This window comes from Chiloscyllium punctatum, chromosome 3 (assembly GCF_047496795.1).
Source record: "Chiloscyllium punctatum isolate Juve2018m chromosome 3, sChiPun1.3, whole genome shotgun sequence".
Lineage (NCBI taxonomy): Eukaryota > Metazoa > Chordata > Chondrichthyes > Orectolobiformes > Hemiscylliidae > Chiloscyllium > Chiloscyllium punctatum.
This window is the reverse complement of record NC_092741.1, coordinates 151,829,551-151,847,783: the sequence shown is the minus strand read 5'-3', so window position 1 is coordinate 151,847,783 and position 18,233 is coordinate 151,829,551. Positions and strand designations below refer to the sequence as shown.

Genomic DNA, 18,233 nt, shown 5'->3' with positions numbered 1-18,233 from the left:
TAATAAAACATAGGGTATTCTCCTCAAGAGAATCCTGCAATAATTCTGTGTTCTATTTTGCAAAACATACTACTGCTAATAATGATTTAACATAAGGGTCAGGTCTGTTATTCAATTCTGGTTACTATGAATTTTTAAAATACATTTTTTAAATGCACTGTTTGAACTAGTTGAAAAATACTGCCCCCTTTCTTTTGCTTGGTGCAGTAACAGTTCCACAGTTATACAAATATTTTTTCAATGAATATAAGTCTTTGAAAGACCAGGATGTGGAAATCACTTCAGAACCTCAAAATTACAACTAAAAATAAACAAACTTTGAATACTTGAGTTGGTAACATGCACAATCCAGTAAATTTAGTTCCAGGGTAACTACAACGGCTCCTAGCCTTACTTCCTGTAGTACTGTCTCCTCCAAAAAACATCAAAACAAAACTGTCTGTTATTCTTCAACAAAAGCAGAAATTGCTGGAAAAGTTCATCAGGTCTGGCAGCATCTCTGGAGAGAAATCAGAGGTAAAGTTTGGGTTCAGTAACCCTTCCTCAGAATCCAAAGATGTGCAGGTTAGGTGAATTGGTCGTGCTAAATTGCCCATAGTGTTCAGGGATGTGTAGGTTAGGTGCATTAGTCAGGGGTAAATATAGGGTAGGGGAATGGGTCTGGGTGGGTTACTCTTCGGAGGGTCGGTGTGGGCTTAGTAGGTCGAAGGGCCTGCTTCCACACTGTAGGGATTGTATGATTAACCATCTGTCATTCTTACTTGCTTCAGAGATAGAGCAAAAAATTTCCTTTTTGAGTTTTACCCACATTGAAAAAGCCTAAGGTGGAAATAAGGATAAAACAAACTAAAAAAAGACGTTCACTTCTGAACCCTGAACCCAAAAAAACTCTTAGGATGATTTTTTTGTGACCTTACTTGAGATCACCCAAAAATCAGTCGTCTATTCATTGCTCCTTTGCTTCCTGATTTATTGGCATAAGGTCCAAAACGTTTCCAATTTAAAACCCTAAAATCCATGTTCAAATCCCTACCTGACTTTGCTATTTCCTACCACTTTAGCCTTCTTGAGCTGAAATCACGAAAAGAACAATGAACTGCTCCAATCGCGACCTCAGTTACATTTGAAATTATGGTCACCACACCACTGATAATGAATCCTTCAGCCTTTGAAATTCCCTCAATAAATCTCTTTGTTTTCCTACTTCTCTCTCATGCTTTTTAAATGTTAATTAAAATACATCAGTTAGAGTAAGCTATCAGTTTCCTCTAGTGTCATTTTCTTCAGCTGTGTCAAAATTGTGCGACACACCTGTGAAGCTGCTTTGACCATCCTACCACACTGAAAATATTACATGAACACGGGTGGTTGGCCATTGTCATTGTGTCTGAGGAACTAGAGGTGGCGAACGTTCTGAATGCTGTAAAAAGCTTCTGAGCTAGAAACAAAAGAATTCTGTGTCCCTGGAATTTTTCTGGATTTGGAAACCAAATGACTTCCTGTGAAGGATCAAAAGTCTTTTCTCAGAGATGGCAATGTGCAACGTGAACAAATTCTGCAACAACTTCCTTAAAAACAAGTCTTCCTACCTGCATGCTGAAGCAGGGTGAGATCACCATAACACATCAGCAATATTTGAGAAGGCTACACCTCATTCATAAAATAGCTGGGTTCTGTAGATGCAGTTAGAGAGGGACATCTTCATTTGAATAAAGATCTGAGCCAAGTTCCAAACAGTCCTCCTAGCATATTCCCCATTTGGCATAAACTCAATTCATTCACTTGCTGACATATAACATTTGTTCCCCAAACAACCAAGGCAACTCTTTGAAGATCATTTCTCAATTCCTTTGAATAAATGTTCCTTGTCCCGCACCAGATCATTCCTGCCAGTGACAAAAAACATTTACTAAAAATAACTGCAACTAAAAGATTCACAGAGCTTTATCTAAATTAGATTAGATTTCCTACTGTATGGAAACAAGCCCTTCGGCCTAACAAGTCCACACCAAACCTCAGAAGAGCAACCCATTCCCCTACCTATATTTACTCCTGACTAATTCACCTAACACTATGGGCAATTTAGTGTGGCTAATTCACCTGACCTGCACATCTTTGGACTGTGGAAGGAAACCGGAGCACCCAGAGAAAACCCATACAGACACAGGGAGAATGTGCAAACTCCACACAGACAGTCGCCTGAGGCTGGAATTGAACCAGGGTCCTGGGCACTATGAGGCAGCAGTGCTAGTCACTAAGCCACTGTGCTGCAGGTGCTATAGTCATAAAGCCATACAGTGCAGAGACCAAAGGTCTATGACAAAACCCTTTGTTCCAACCAGTCCATGCCGACTGTCATCCCAAGCTAAACTAATCCCACTTGCTTGCTACTGGCCTATGTCCCTTCAATCCTTTCCTATTCATATAGGCATCCAAACGTCTTTCAAATGTTGTAATGGTACCCACATCCACCAGCCTCCCAGTTCCTATACTCTGGTAGTTTCCTAATAATTTGTAGTGATGCATTGAGCTTGGTTATGCATTATTTAAGAAACTAGAAAATGCCTTCATTTGGAATACATGTTTCAGAAGGGGTTCCTTAATGGTGGTGGGGAGAAGTACTGGCACTGGTACTGAAATACCTACCATCAGAGTCTTACTGAGTCCTCATTACATTCAGATGTGAATGATGGAACACTGGCATTAGAAGGAAAGGAGTACAATCTCGCCCTGCCACCTGTTTCTTGCTGATAAATTACATATGGTGTTCAATGCAGTGAAGGAAGGTGGGTGTTTATAACTGTGAAAGACGCATAATTGAATTCCTCTTGCAATGAACATCCAAACAAGGGGTACTAGAGGTGGCACTCAATGACAGAGCTGTAGTGATTGGAATGAGAACAGCCAGGTGGATCTCATAGGACATGAGTTCCCTGATTGGGGGTGATAATGGGATCCAATCAGGGAGCCCTGGCTGACAGGTATAAACAGCAGTGTTAGGAGTTCTGTCACTCTAGGAGCTGGACTCTGAGCTAGCTGGAGCAGTGTCATGTACTATGCACATGTAAATAAAGGGTGACTTGGCGACGAGATACTGACCTTTGTGGAGTTACTTCAAGTGCTACCTCCCTTGTCAGTGCTGAGATTCCTCACTAAAGTGCATTAGTCAGGGGAATGGTCCGGGTGGGATACTCTTCAGAGGGTCAGCATGGACGTGTTGGGACAAATGGCCTCTTTCCACACAGTAGAGGTTTGGTGATTCTGTCATATGAAAGACTGAGCTTATTCGGAGTGGTGTAAGACCAGCAAATGGTAGGTGCCTTTGCAATCTACTTCTAGTGGGAAAAGCAAGTCTGGGCCAGCACATAATTGAGGATAATGGAAGATTCACTGGTTAATTTGAAATGTTTTGTCAGTTGGAAACAATGGACTAGAAGCTGCCTGCAAACTGAGCACAATGCCAGAACGGAATGTCCAATACTTGGCTGTTCATTTTAATCACAGCAGCAAGCTTGAAAAAAAAATGTTAATAATTCAGGTCAATCACCTTCCATCACACATTCAGATTGACCTAAAACATAAATATTGTTTCTTCCTGTCGAGAAATGTTCCTAATATGCTGAGTATGTCTGGAATCTTGTGCTTTTATTTTAGGTTTCCAGCATCTGCAGTAATTTACTTCTACGTTGTAATAAATATGCAAGCTCGTATGAGATAAAGATATAAAGTCCAGATTGTTAATCTTTAAATCTCATTAATTTAAAAGCCTCTAACTTTGCTTTGAGAGAAAACAGTTAGGAATGAGTTGCAACACTTTAAAAGGGTCAAAGTCAGCTGATCTAAAAGGAAATTATAAAGGAAAGTCTAAAGATCATAGCAAAAGGAGTATAGATGCATTGAAATCACCAAAACTGGCCATCACAAGTCTACCACAAAGGAAAGGCTATCGACGGGGTAGTTGCCGACACATTAAAATTCATCATCTCAAATGTGAGCTTCAAATGTCTCTGGGAATGAGATAATCCTTCGGCAGTCCAGTGGTTAGCACTGCTGCCACACAGCACCGGGGACCTAGGTTCGATCCCACCCGCAGGTGATTGTCTCTGTGGAGTTTGCACTCCTTGTGTCTGCATGGGTTTCCTCCAAGTGCTCCAGTTTCCTCCCACAGTCCAAAGATGTGCAGGTTGAGTCGATTGGCCATGCTAAATTGCCCCATAGTGTCCAGGGATGTGCAGTTAGCAGGGTTACAGGGAAGGGTTGGATCTGGGTAGGATGCTGTTCAAAGGGTTGGTGTGGACTCGATGGACCGAATGGCCTGCTTCTACTCTGTAGGGATTCTATGAAAATTAAACAGCAAAGTAATCTTGTTTCTTCCTAGATTGACATCTGGTCAAGTATATACTGAACTGAAAAGCACACCATTTCAAAAATGTAAATTCTGTTATATTCACCCTCAGGAGTGGAAAGAGAATTTATTCAACTCTCTCGACCTGTTCACCACAATAACATACTCAAAATATTTAAAATAGGATAATCTCTCTAAAACAAACTTTGGAATCTCATCCAAAGATAAGGTTTATATTGCTGCTCAATGGATTATTTTATTTGTTCAGCAATCTTACTCAGTCAAATTAAACACAGTACAGAGCTACAGCTGGTTTACTTCCAACCTACAAACATTCTCCTCACATTTCCACTTCCACTAGGCCTTTGACACACTAATTTGGAATGATTGGCAGTGCACTCACAGCAGCAATAAAGAAAGCACAACCAGAAAACTCTCACCGGTCTGAAACAGAAAGGCAATGCAGTAGAACAGACTTACAATAAATTCAGATAAGTAACAAGAAGGGGTAATCATGTTAAAATACATACTTGAACTTTCAAAACAAATAAGCAAAATCTTTCCAGAAGTATTCATCCAATGTAAACATGTTTTGTAACTTCTTTTAGTCACTCATGAGATGTGGGCATTGCTGGCTGGGCCAGCATGTGTTACACGTCTCTAGTTGCCCTTGAGAAGGTGGCGCTGAGCTGCTTTCGTGAGCTGCTGCAGTCCACCTGCTGTAGGTTGACCCACAATACCCTTAGGGAGGGAATTCCAGGATTCTGACCCAGCAACAGTGAAGGAATGGCGATATATTTCCAAGTCAGGATGGTGAATGGTGGATGGAAGTGGTGTTAAGTGTGGAAAATGCTGTCTCAGGATCTTTGATGAATTTCTGCACTGTTTCTTGTAGATAGTACACACTGCTACTACTGAGTGTTGGTGGTAGAGGGAGTGGATGTTTGTGCATGTGGCATTAATAAAGCAGGCTGCTCTGTCTTGGATGGTGTCAAGCTTCTTGAATGTTGTTGGATCTGCACTCATCCAGGCAAATGGGGTATATTCCATCACATGTCTGACATGTGCCTTGTAGATGCTGGATAGGCTTTGGGAAGTCAGAAGGTGAGTTACTGCAGTATTCCTAGCCTCTGACCTGGTCTCGTATCTGCTGTGTTCATGTGACAAGTCCAGCTGAGTTTCTGGTCAATGGTAACGCCCAGAATGTTGATACTGATGGATTAAACGATGGTAACACTATTGAATGTCTTGAGGCAGTGGTTACATCATCTCTTATTGGTGATGATCATTGCCTGGCATTTGTGTGGCACAAATGTTACATACCACTTGTCAGCCCAAGCCTCGATATTGTCCAGATCTTGTTGCATTGAAAACATGGACTGCTTCAGTATCTGAGGAATCGCGAATGATGAACATTGCGCAATGGCCAAACGTCCCCACTTCTGACCTTATGATGGAGGGAAGGTCTTTGATGAAGCAGTGGAAGATGGTTGAGCCTGGGACACTACCCTAAGGAACTCCTGCAGAGATGTACTGGAGCTGAGATGACTGGCCCCCAACAACCACGACCATCTTCCTATGTATCAGGTATGACTCTGACCAGCTGCAAGTTTACCCCCTCATACCCACTGATACCAGTTTAGCTAGGGGTCCTTGATGCCAGTCTTGGTCAAATGTAGCCTCGATATCAATGGCTATCACTCTCACCTCACTTAAAAAATGTAAATTATTTTTGCTGTTGTAAACACATGGAAAGCATAATGATTGACTTCATGGGCCAATGGACACCTGACCCTGGCACTGTTTGGCCATTTAAATGATTGCCCATGGGATCTCATTTGGTGTATTTCTTTCTAATTCGTTCACAGGATGTGGGAATTGTTAGCCAAGTCAGTATTTATTACTCATCTCGAATTGCCAAAAGGCAGATAAGAGTCAACCACATTGTTGTGGGTCTGTAGTCACATGTAGGCCAGACCAGATAAGGATTGCAGATTTCCTTCCTTTAAGGACATTAGAGAACCAAATAAGTTTTTCATGACAATTGATAATGGCTTCAGGGTCATCCGTACATTCTTAATTTCAGATTTTAACAAGGAAGGAACATGTGAGGAATTTGGGAAGTGTATTCAATAACTTACAGCACTGATTTGAATTAGTAAATCAGAAACAATAACTTTAACTTCAAAGATTTTCAATCTCTTTCTCCAGCTTTAGAAAAGCAAACTTAGGCTGGCCAGTAAGACTCCTAATTTGTTGTTAAACATAGATCTGTAATACTTAGACAATCCTGATAAAGACAGTGAATGAAAATTAAAAGTTTTAATACAGATTAAAACAACTACTTTCAAAAGTACACAATTCCACTTGCTGTATCTCTTTTTGGTAATTCAGTAATAGTTAACTAGTTTGAAATATCTCAAAACTTGGAGCACGCTGTGAGTAACAAGCAAGTATTTGCATTAACCCCACTGAAATATACATGGGCTGGATGCACCATAGCTTTTGCTTACCACCTTGTATTTACAATATATAAATACAAAACAAATGCTGTGGCACAAAATTAAAAGAAAAATACTTTTACTACTGCAGTGTCATCAATTATTCAAGTGATACTAAGGCTGTTTACGCATGTGTTTTGAAATTTAATTGCTCAGAAGAGAACATTGATCTCAAACAATCCTTAGACTCTGACATAATCCTGTGATTGAATATTTTAATCAAGTAAAACTTTGTTCTGGTTGATATCTAAACATGAACAAAACAAATAAAATCACCATGCGTTAGGGTAACTGGTCATATCTACTGTGATATGAAGCTGTCTCTTGAAGTCCAGGAGATTTGTCAAGAAAGGTTTTGATGCTTAAGTATAGGGAACATCACATGCACAGCAACATAAAAGTGACAGAATGATTCTGGAGTCAGATAATCATAGATCATACAGCAGGGAAACAGACCTTTTAGTCCACCCAGTCCACGCCGACAATGTTCCCAAACTAAACTAGTCCCACCTGCCTGTTCCTGGTTTATATCCCTCCAAACCTTTCCTATTCATGTAATCATCCAAATGTCTTTTAAACGTTGTAACTGTACCTTTTAGACAGGTACATAGATGGGATAGGATTGGAGTGATATGGACCAAATGCAGGCAAATGGGACTAGTTTAATTGTGAAAACTGGGCAACATAGGCAGGTTGGGCTGAAAGGCCTGCTTATGTGCTGTAGGCCTCTTTGACTCTACCTCCATCTACCACTTTCTCTGGCAGTTCATGCCACACGTGAAACACTGCCTGTGTAAAAAATGTTGCCCCTCAAATTCTTTGCATAACCTTCTCCTCTCATCTTAAAAATATGCCCCCTAGTTATGAACTCCCCCACCCTAAGGAAAAGACCCTTGTCATTCACTTCATCTACTTTCCTCATGATTTTATAAATGTCAACAAGGTCATCCCTCAACCACGAACAATCCAGTGAAAATAATCCCAGGCTTTCCAGTCTATACAGTAGAAACTCAATTATCCGAACGAGATGGGTGGGCACTATTTCGTTTGGATAATCTATCATTCAGAAAATCAATTAATGCCTTTTCTCTGGGGCTCGGAGTTTTTAAAGTCTGCTCCCCGTTCAGGAGACAAGGCAGCACACAGCACGCGAGGCCCTGCCCCCAACTCCTTGGAAAACCTACCCCCTCCCCCCACCCAAACTCTGTGCAAAACCTACTCCTCGCTCCCAACCCCCTCCCCCAACTCCATGCAACACCACACCCCGCCCCCAACCGTGCCCCCCGACCTGGTCCAAACCCGCCCCCCCATCACAAAGCGCGTGAGCCCCTGCCCCCAACACAGCCCCCGCCACCCCTCTCGACAACCCTGCCCCTCTCTGGAGCATCCGGACTGTACATCAACAACAAGAGTGCTGCTGCTGCCTCTGTGGGGTAAGTCTCCAAATAGTGCACAGACACACACACACACACAAAACTTCTTACTGCAAATTTTTGACAGGTTTCAGGTTTGCCCTGTACAGGACAATATTGGAGAGATTATTCCTGGGTAGCGGAGGGGTGAGGGTAACCCCCGTGTAGAATTCCAGGGCAAGTGTGGGGAGAGAGAGAGAGAGGGCGTGAGGTCAGTCATTTGGAGATGGTGCCTTTTTAATCACTGTAAACAAAAGTTGGAAACACGTCTTTGATGTCACGTTTCTATCAGGACCTCCAGATCTCCTTCGGATAATCCGATTTTCGGATAATCGGTATTCGGATAATCGAGGTTCCCCTATATTTGCACACAAATCCTCCATTTCCAGCAATATCCTGTTAAGTCTTTGCTAAACCCTCTCCAGTTTAATAATGTCCTTCCTGTAAACAGGAACATCCTTTACAACCTCAAGGTGATATCCCAAAGCTCTGTTCCATCCCCAATTTCCATTGTGTATTGGGAGAGATGAGCCTGTTGAATCACTAATGCATTTCATAAAATGCTGGAAAAAGTATTGCAATAAAATGCTCAAACCCTCAAAATATTTAAAATATACTGGCTATGAACAGAGCTCTGTCAGGTTCTCTTATGTTGGAACAAATCAAGATTCACATTCTTACAAAAGTTTGTAACATGGCTGCTGTTGCTAGTCATAATTACTAACTTCAGCTATTGTCTTTAATATAACCCGAACATAAACAGGCCCAGGACTGGCATGCATTTATACTTTTATAATTATTTTTAAAGACAGGGATAATGGCTCAGAGAAGAGTAACCGAGAGAACAGTGCCTTCTGGTGGAGTAAGGGACTGTCCTGGGGGTAGCTGAGAGGTAGAGGTTTGTGACTACAAGAATTAAGGAGGACGACAGATGTTCAGGCTCAATAGTGAAAAAAAATGACCAAAGCTGAAAAAGGGTAATAGCATTTCAAAAATCAACTAGATTTATTCCAAGCTTTCAAACATTGGAGTTGAAATAAACAGGGAAGGTCCGCAAACAATTCAAAGACTACATGACCTTGATCAGATGGGCCGAGGAATAGAAGACAGTGTTTAATTTAGATTAATGCGAGGTGCTGCATTTTGGAAATGCAAATTAAAGCAGGATGTATATACTTAATGGCATGGTCCTGGGAAATATTACTGAACAAAGAGCTTGGAGTGAAGGTTCATAGCTCCTCAAAAGTGGAATTGCAGGTATATACGATAGTGAAGAAGGTTTTTGGTATGCGTGCTTTCATAAGTCAGTGCATTGAGTATAAGAGTTGGGAGGTCATGTTGAAGCTGTACAGGACATTAATTAGGCCACTTTTGGAGTACTGCATGCAATCCTAGTCTCCCTCCTATGGGAAGGATGTCGTTCACAAGGTTGTTACCAGGATTAGATGGATTGAGCTATAGAGAAAGGCTGAATAGGCTGGGATTACTTTCCCTGAGCATCACAGGCGGAGGGGTGACCGTGTAGAAGTTTATAACATCATGAAGTGCATGGGTAGGGTGAATAGCCAAGATCTTTTTCCCAGGGTGGTGAGTCCAAAACTAGAGGGCATAGGTTTAAGGTGAGAGCCAAATGATTTAAAGGGGACCTAAGGGGCAACTTTTCATACAGAGGATGATATGTTTATGGAATGAGCTGCCAAAAGAAGTGGTAGAGGCTGGTACAACTACAACATTTAAAAGGCATGTGGATGGATATATGAACAGGAATGATTTGGAGATGCCGGTGTTGGACTGAGGTGGAACAAAGTTAAAAATCACACAACACCAAGTTATAGTCCAACAGGTTTAATTTGAAGCACTAGCTTTCGAAGCGCCGCTCTTTCATCAGGTGGTTGTGGGGGACACAATTGTAAGACACAGAATTTATAGGTTTAGTGGGTTATGGGCTAAATGCCGACAAATAGAACTATATTAATTCAGGATATCTGGTCAGCATGGTTGGACCAAGAGGTCTGTTTCCATGGTAAAAACAATGACTGCAGATGCTGGAAACCAGATTCTGGATTAGTGGTGCTGGAAGAGCACAGCAGTTCAGGCAGCATCCGAGGAGCAGTGTTCCATGTTGTATAGCCCTTTGACTCTAATACAATAACATTGGTTGATATTAACTAGTCCAAGATAAACTCGAAGAAATGGAGGTTGAAAGCAAATACTGCAGAAGCTTGAAATCTGAAACTACACCAGAAAAAAGCAACAAGAAACACCATGTCAATTGCAAACTGAGTAACGTAAGGAAAAGGTCTGTTTTAGAGATCATATGTAACAATAACACTGCACTTCCCAAACTTTCAACCTTGGGATCTCAATCTGCACTTTGGGAAGTATCTGCATTCATGTAACAAGATGCCAACAAGTACTCTATCTGAAAAATGAGAAAAGGAATAAACTATTTATATGATGATTTATAAAATCATGACGGGCATGGATAGGGTGAATATCCAAGGTTGTTTTCCTATAGTGGGGGAGTCTAAAACTAGAAGGCATAGGTTATGGACTGGGCGCTGGCAGGTGGGACTAGATTTGGTTGGGATATCTGGTCAACATGGACAAGTTGGACTGAAGGGTCTATTTCTGTGCTGTATATTTCTATGACTCTTATAACGGACAGGTAACTTTTTCATGCAGAGGGTGGTGTGTGTATGGAATGAGTTACCTTAGGAAGTGATGGAGGCTGGTACAATTTCAGCAATTAAAAGTCATTTGGATGGGTATATGAATGTGAAGGGTTTAGAGGGATATGGGTCAAATGCTGATCAATGCCATTAGGTCAGATTGGGATATCTGGTTGGCCCGGACAAGTTGGACCAAAGGGTCTGTTTCCATGCTGCATAACTCTATGACAACGTGGCATCGATCCAGGCATCAGAAACAACAATGGCAGACAAAGCCCTGCCAATCCCTCCTCAGTTAAATGCAGAGTTTGTGCCAAAATTGTAAGGGCTGTCCACAATGGGTCAAACAACCATCTGATACAGGCACTTTCATGGAATCTTACCCGACAAACAATGTCCCAGAGACAACCTTCATTCCTGACTTAATCCAGAGATGGCAGCACTGTGGCTACAGTTGGAAGGGAGCTGTTCTGGGAGCATTCATCATTGACTCTGAACCTCACAAATTCTCATGGCAAAATGAAATAGGAAAACCATTAACTCCCACCTGGCTGAAAATGGATTTGCCACAAAAAGTTCTAAGCATTTTCAGTCAGAAAGCTGAGCCCAATACATGGGAGTAACATTTTTTTCCAAATAATTGAAAATGATTTTAAGAAGTTACACACAATTATGAAGCAGTCTTACTGATGTATAGCAGTCAGGTTCTTAGCAGATTGAATATTTGATGCAGAAAACTTATAAAAAGTGCCTATTCATGCCTAAAAGGAAACATAATTTTTGGGGTATCTTCGAAAGCCTGCAAATGAGCATAAGTGGAAACGGATCACAATGATCTGGAGACATGGCCAGACCATGGCTGGCCACTACCACAATGTTTTTAACCCAAGTGCAAAAGATCACAGGAACACAACTTGAACAGCATGCAACTTGAGCTTTTAATTCCTCATTCTTTTGCACTGGTTTGGCCAATTTAAGGCAAATTCCACTGAAATAAACAGTTTATGTCCCAATTTATATCCAAGACATTGAGAAGAATAGATATTGGTGGTGCACAAATTAACCAACTTGTGGCTGCAACCTCCCACACTCCAGGAAGAAATTCCATCCATAATCTGAGGTTGGAGTAGGTTCTGAAAAGTTGAAAGAATCTGTGTCTTCAGCCGTGGGGGAAATTACGGGTATTGATAACATTCCTGACAGGATATGGATTTAAGGAACGGATTCAGCCCAGCTGTATGAAGCAACTAAATTGACAGGCAAGAGCAGCTGCTGACAACGAGTGATTTAGTAATCTAGTCATTTCAAATGAAAAGTCAATTCTGCTCCTTGTGCTTGGGCTTAGTAATGGCTTGCAGAAAATTTCACCTACATCAGCACTCACAGCTTGAATGATTATCAGAGAAAATACGGACAATCATCAAGACATTTAGATACCCAGGGAGGAGAAAGTGAGAACTGCAGATGCTGGAGATCAGAGTCGAGAGTGTAGTGCTGGAAGAGCACAGCAGGTCAGGCAGCATCCGAAGAATCTGATGAAGGGCTATGCCCAAAACGTCGATTCTCCTGCTCCTCGGATGCTGCCTGACCTGCTGTGCTTTTCCAGCACTACACTCTCAACATTTAGACACCCATACTTCCTTTAACTTGTTTTTAAAACGGTAAAAATCCAATCCAACTTTCCAAATGTACCCTCCTAATTCTCAATGATAATTAAGCAAATTTGATCTCCTTTTGCATATTTAGATGTAATAGATCTCTGTTGAAAGAAAACAGGAGCCAACTGTTCAAAGAACTGACTTAAATGTTGTAGGCCAGATGTCAAACAATGACGAACCAGAATACAGGAAGGAGATAGAGTTTAGGGTGTAGGTTTATTCGCTGAGCTGTAGGTTTGATATCCAGACGTTTCATTACCTGGCTAGGTAACATCATCAGTGGCAACCTCCAAGTGAAGTGAAGCTGTTGTCTCCTGCTTTCTATTTATATCTTTCTCCTGGATGGGGTTCCTGGGGTTTGTGGTGATGTCATTTCCTGTTCATTTTCTGAGGGGTTGATAGATGGCATCTCGATCTATGTGTTTGTTTATAGCGTTGTGGTTGGAGTGCCAGGCCTCTAGGAATTCTCTGGCATGTCTTTGCTTAGTCTGTCCCAGGATAGATGTGTTGTCCCACTTTTTGTGGCTAGCTGGTGTTCCTGTATCCTGGTGGCTAACTTTCTTCCTGTTTGTCCTACGTAGTGTTTGTGGCAGTCCTTGCATGGAATTTTGTAGATGACGATGGTTTTGTCCATGGGTTGTACTGGGTCTTTTAAGTTTGTTAGTTTTTGTTTGAGAGAAGAGATAGAAGAGACATTTGACATCATCAACAACACCCTCACAGGCATAAAGTTCACCAAGGAGGAAGAAACCGACAACAAACTCGCATTCCTGGACGTCACAGTCGAAAGAAAGGACAACGGAGAACTACAAACCTGCATATACAGAAAACCGACAAACACTGACCAAAGATTTAACTACACCAGCAACCATCCCAACACACACAAACGAAGCTGTATCAGAACACTATTCCAACGAGCCACCACACACTGCAGCACAAACCTACACCCTAAACCTCAACCTGAGCTACAAACCTTCACAAACCTTGCAAAGAGATAGAGTGCTTGAAGATGTGGTGCAATGATAACAATCTTTCCCTCAATGTCAACAAAACTGAAAAATCTGACCATTGGCTTCAGGAAGCAAGGAGGACGGCAAGCCCGCATCAACATCAATGGAACTGATGTGGGGAGAGTGGAGAGCGTCAAGTTCCTAGGAGTGACAATAGCCAACAAGCTGCCCTGGACCACCCATGTTGATGTGACCATCAACAAGGCACAGCAACGCCTCCACTTCCTCAGGAGGCTAAGGAAATTCAGCATGTCCATAAGGATCCTCACCAATTTCACAGATGCACCATTGAAAGCATTCTATCTGGGTGCATAATGGTCTGGTAGGGCAACTGCTCTGCCCAGGACTGTAAGAAACTACAGAAAGTTGTGAGCACAGCCCAGTCCATCACACAAACCATGGATCCAATCTATACTTCTCGCTGCCACCAAAAGGCAGCCAAAACCACAAAAGTCCTCTCAGAATCTTAGTTATAATCTCTTCCAACCTCTTCCTTCAGTGACAAAATACAAAAGCTTAAACACATTCACGAAAAGATTCAAGGACAGCCTCTTACTTGCTGTTATTAGACTTCTGAATGGACCTCTCAAATTTAAAATCTAATGCTGATCTTGCTTTTGTGCACTTTCTTTGCCGTTGTAACTTTGTATACCTCATTCTGGTCTGTCACCCTGTGATCTTTGTATGTTATGATGTGCCTGTGCTGCACAGAGTCATAGAGAGGTCCAGCACAGAAACAGACCCTTCGGTCTCACTCATCCATGCCAACTAGATATCCTAAACTAATCTAGTCCCATTTTCCAGCATTTGGCCCATATCCCTCTGTACCTTTCCTAGTCATATACCCATCCAGATGCCTTTTAAATATTGTAATTGTACCAGCCTCCACCACTTCCTCTGGCAGCTCATTCCATACATGTACCACACTCTGCATGAAAAAGTTGTTCTTTAGGCCCCTTTTACATTTTTTCTCCTCTCACCCTAATCCTATGCCCTCTAGATCTGGACTTCCAAACCCCAGGGAAAAGACCTTGTCTATTTAGCCTATCCACGCCCCTCATGATTTTATAAACTTCTATAAGGTCACCCCTCAACCTCTAACACTCAAGGGAAAACAGCTCAGGCCTATTCAGCCTCTCCCGATAGCTCAAACCCTCCAACCCTTGCATCATCCTTTAAACCTTTTCTGAAGCCTTTCAAGTTTCACAACATCATTCCGATAGGAGTGAGACAAGAATTGCACACAAAATTCCAAAAGTGGCCCAACCAACGTCCCATACAGCTGCAACATGACCTCCCAACTCCTATACTTGATGCTCTAACCAAGGGAAAGCATACCAAATGCCTTCTTCACTATCCTATCTACCTGCAACTCTACTTTCACAGATTTATGAACTTGCACTCCAAAACTATTCACTGTATTTAGGTAAATGTGACAAGACTAAATCAATCAAATGTTTAACCAGGTAAATATGCGATTAAACAAATCTAGTTTTTTTGAGAAAAGAGATATGAGTACTATGAATTTGAATAAATGAGCAAGCCATTTTGTAACACACAAATGTGAACATAATTGCAAACTGTTCTAAAAAAATTAAAACCATCAATGTTTAATTTAAAATCAATTAAAAGAAATTTTGAAATTCCTCTCAATATAAAAGCTTAGCACTTGTGAATAGAGTGCAGCCTTCCTCAATCGCCATAAAATCTTTTTAAACTAGTCTGCAAGATGGATATGAACACATTAGCCTGAGCTCTGGTTCAGAGGCTTGCCTTGATTAGACAGCCCTTCATTCAGTGAAACTCAAACTGAGACAACCATTTCCTGTACCACATACAATACCATGACAACTACCGGAGAAATGTTAAGCCAATAATTTGTTACAGCATGAATTCCCACCAAGTTCTTTTCCCTCCAATTTCCTTACCGTTATGAATTTTGCATTCTAGACTACCCAACAGGCCATGACACTCTCATGAAACTTAAAATGGGAATAAAATGTGAAAGTTTCTCCCCCCCTGTTGTGCTTAACTAAAATGCATGTGGTACACACCATTTCCTTTCCTGACTGTTATATGGTCCACACTTTACCTCAAGATGGCTGGTTATTACCAATTGCTAATCCATTAAAGATTGAAAATAGTCACAGGTTTCCCCAGGTCCTGCAACAGTAGGTGGCACTGTCAGAGTGAAAGCAATAAGACCCAACCAAATATTTAACAAAAGTTCAAACAGCATCCTGATTTAATATGACATACCTCAGACATAATTACTATTCCATCACAGGAACAATGCAGCGAGCAGCTCTTCCTGCTTGCATATATATTCCCTTCCCATTCCACCCCTGCATCATCAATCCCTGCCCATTATCCACTCATTCCAGGACATGAAGGGGTGACATTATCGAAGTTTATAAAATCATGAGGGGCATGTAATAGGGTGAAATGTCAAGGTCTTTTTTGCAGGATGGGGGAGTCCAAACCTGGACAGCATAGGTTTAAGGTGAGACCTGAAAGATTTAAAAGGCACCTAAGGGTAAGTTTTTCATGCAGAGGGCGGTGCGTGCATGGAATGAGCTTTCAGGGGAAGTGGTGGAAGCTGATACAAATACAACATTTAAAAAGCATCTGGATGGGTAAATGAATAGGTTTAGAGGGATATGGAGGCTAAGTGCTGGCAAATGGGACTAGATTAGTTTAGGATATCTGCTTGGCATGGACTTTGGACCAAATAGTCTGTTTTTATGCTGTACAGCTCTATGACTCTATCTGAAAATTTAGTTTTCGGCTGCTGTACTGGTGTTTTTAAATCAGTGCTTCCCCAAGTGGGATCAAAGTGCGAGCTGATGTTTTGGGATTGGGAGCGCTGACGGAGTAGATGCTGACCAGGTTATAAAAGCTGTGCTCTCACTCTAACAGGCCCTGACCACCCTGCAGCCTGCAGTGAGGAGTCCCAACAATTTCCAAGCCTTCAATCTGGGTCACTCAGTGGGAGAGGGTTTGGTTAAATGTCATTTAAACCCCTTATCCAGTGGCACACAGCCAAAAGAAACAAAAGCAGGAGGCTGTCAGAAATCTGTGGTGAAGTAAATGGGAAATGAAAGCTATCACTATGAATGACAAAATGTTCCCAGATCTCCTTTAACAACAACAATGTACATTTAAACAGCACCTTTAACACAGTAAACTGCTACAATGTTCCTCTCATGAACACTGATTTAGAACACTCCAAGTGATAAGCATGGATGAATGCTCCCAATTCTACTCAGACTAAGGAGTGATTTCCTTCAGTGTAGAAGCTGGCCATTTGGTCCATTGAGTCCACAGTGACCCTCTGAAGAGCATCCTACCCAGAGCCACCACCTCCCATCCCTGTAACCCTGCATTTCCCATGGCTAATCCACCTAGCCTGCACATCACTTGACACAATGGGTACTTTAGCACAGCCAATTCACCTGACCTGCACATCTTTGGACTGTGGGAGGAAACCGGAGCACCCAGAGGAAACCCACGCAGACATGGGGAGAACGTGCAAATACCACACAGTCACCTGAGGGTGGGACTGAACCCAGATCCCTGGTGCTGTGAGGCAGCAGTGCTAACCACTGAGCCACCGTGCTGCCCCAGATGCAATGATGCCATCTTACTTTTTTCTGTACAATACAGACAACTATATCATCAATATATGCTAGAATACTGGCAAACACTTACCCAAAGAAAACTTCAGGTGAAGATTGCTCGGACAGGGACAAATTAGACGCTATTGTCTCCCTGGAAAGAATCCTCGTGCCCCTCAAGAAATTTCTAACAGCACATTAGGATTAGCTTTTTTGTCATGTATACTCAATGAGTTCAGTGAAAGGTTTATACATCAACACTTACAGCACCATCTTAGGTACAAGATACTTAGGTACAGCTTCTTTAGTTAAACCTACAGTGTGTTATGCAATCCAAAGTGACGAGTGTTGATAGGTTTAGAAAGGTAGCAGGTCTGTGGAGTTTGACTGGAATATGACACTTATGTCTCCAAGATCTGATAAATATGAACAGAGTCCTTCAAGTTTCAATGCAAAACCTGAGGGTGGTCCAAATAGAAATCAAGTTACTGCTTCTAGTTTTGTTAATTATTTGCAAATTTATGGAACAATCAAGTTTTAAATTACAACACACCGTCATAAAAATTCATGATCTTCGGAACTTGCTCTTTGAAATTTGTCAAGTAATGCCAACATGTTCTTCAGATGTAAATGCTGCACTAAGGAAGTTAGAGATTAAGGAGGTCGTTTAGACCAAGAGATAGGAGGTCCTGGTGGATGAGGTGGTGAAGAGAAGGAATGTTCTTGTTCCCCAGGTCGAGCAGACAAACACTGCCAGCCTGGTGCGAGGGTGCTATGTGAGTTAGTGTGGAGTCTCTACAACCTGGCAACACGTCCAGCAGTACAAAACGACCTGCTACGTTCTGTCAAACTGTTGTCCGTTATCTTACACTCAATCTCTTCTATTACTGGCCACCAAGGTTTACGCTCTGCCTCTCTCACTATTGAACACAACATATTCCCTCACTCGCTCTCAGTCCCCCGACACGACTAACCCTGGATGCTCTCTCTGCTGCCTTCTCTCACCCAGAACCTTCAC

At 41.9% G+C, this 18,233-nt stretch overlaps 1 protein-coding gene across 4 annotated transcripts in view; it reads right to left on the bottom strand.

Moving 5' to 3' along the window:
* The window catches only part of ldah (lipid droplet associated hydrolase), a 345,583-nt gene that overhangs the window by 248,824 nt on the left and 78,526 nt on the right, over positions 1–18,233 (bottom strand). Inside the window, exon 1 of one of the 4 annotated variants that reach the window (XM_072562488.1) lies at positions 17,310–17,424. The exons of the other annotated variants lie outside the window; for them this stretch is intronic. The gene's annotated coding sequence lies outside the window, so the exon portion shown is untranslated. Of the gene's footprint in view, positions 1–17,309; positions 17,425–18,233 lie in introns of those variants that run through there. 4 annotated transcript variants of the gene reach the window in all.